This window comes from Vigna radiata, unplaced genomic scaffold (assembly GCF_000741045.1).
Source record: "Vigna radiata var. radiata cultivar VC1973A unplaced genomic scaffold, Vradiata_ver6 scaffold_290, whole genome shotgun sequence".
Classification (NCBI taxonomy): domain Eukaryota; kingdom Viridiplantae; phylum Streptophyta; class Magnoliopsida; order Fabales; family Fabaceae; genus Vigna; species Vigna radiata.
Genome location: NW_014543415.1, coordinates 168,755 through 169,768, shown reverse-complemented (window position 1 = coordinate 169,768; position 1,014 = coordinate 168,755).

The following is a 1,014-nucleotide window of genomic DNA, read 5'->3' as shown; positions in this document are numbered from 1 at the left end:
ACTTACATCCTTTCTATCAAATTCACTTCTGCAAATTCATTATCAAATTCTAAACATTTTCCGAAAAATTCTCAGGTATCTCTGCATTTTTTTTTTTTTTGTTAATGTCGTGTTCTATTAGCGTTTATTGTTTTTCTAAAGTAGTTTTGCCTAGTTGTAATGATAATGGTATCATCTTCTTAGCAAAGGAATCTGACTAGTCTCCTTTATTTTTTTGTAGTTGAAACTGACACAACTCAACACCTTAATAATCTTATTTGAGTTTCTATCAAACAAGTTTAAGTTGCGGTGGCTATGAACTGTTTGAGAAAATGCCTTTGTGCCGGGAAATTGGGGGGTAAGTCTCGAGAGTAAACTTGCCTAGTTGGTTTTGAAAATAGTTTCTTAACGGGTTATGGTGGCACGTTCTGGGAGTTTGAGGCTATTTGTTTTTGTCAAACCTTTGTTTCTTTTCAATTTCGGGGAACAAATATAGTAGCTCTTAATGTCTTCTAATTAGAAAATGGTTAATATGAGTAGCATTGAGGTTGCCAAAGGACGTGATAAATTACTGTAAAAAGCTTACCGAGTAGACATGAACTCTTTTGCTCATACGTAGATTTGGCTGCGTGTTGACTTTGACAAGGACTTGCAGGGTTACCGTGGATGGTTTTCTCACCCAAGCAATTTTAGGTACCTGGCTTTGTGATTATAATTTTGTTTTATGAACTGTGGTTTGCATGCTGTATTTTTGTCTGTGCAGTTTTTTCTTGGAAATTGATCTATTTTCTAACGCAACAAAATCAAGATTTTTATATTGGAGATTGGACTATATTCGAAAGTAAAATGTAGGGGTACATATAATGTCAATATGACTAGATAAATTAATAAATAATTTGATTTAAATCAATTATAAATGCAACTTTAGATATATACAAATCCATTGTGCAATCATGAAATTACCTAGGTAAAGAAATGGAGGATGTTATATCATAAATGGAAAGATTGTTGGAACTTCTTAATGTGGAGCCTTTC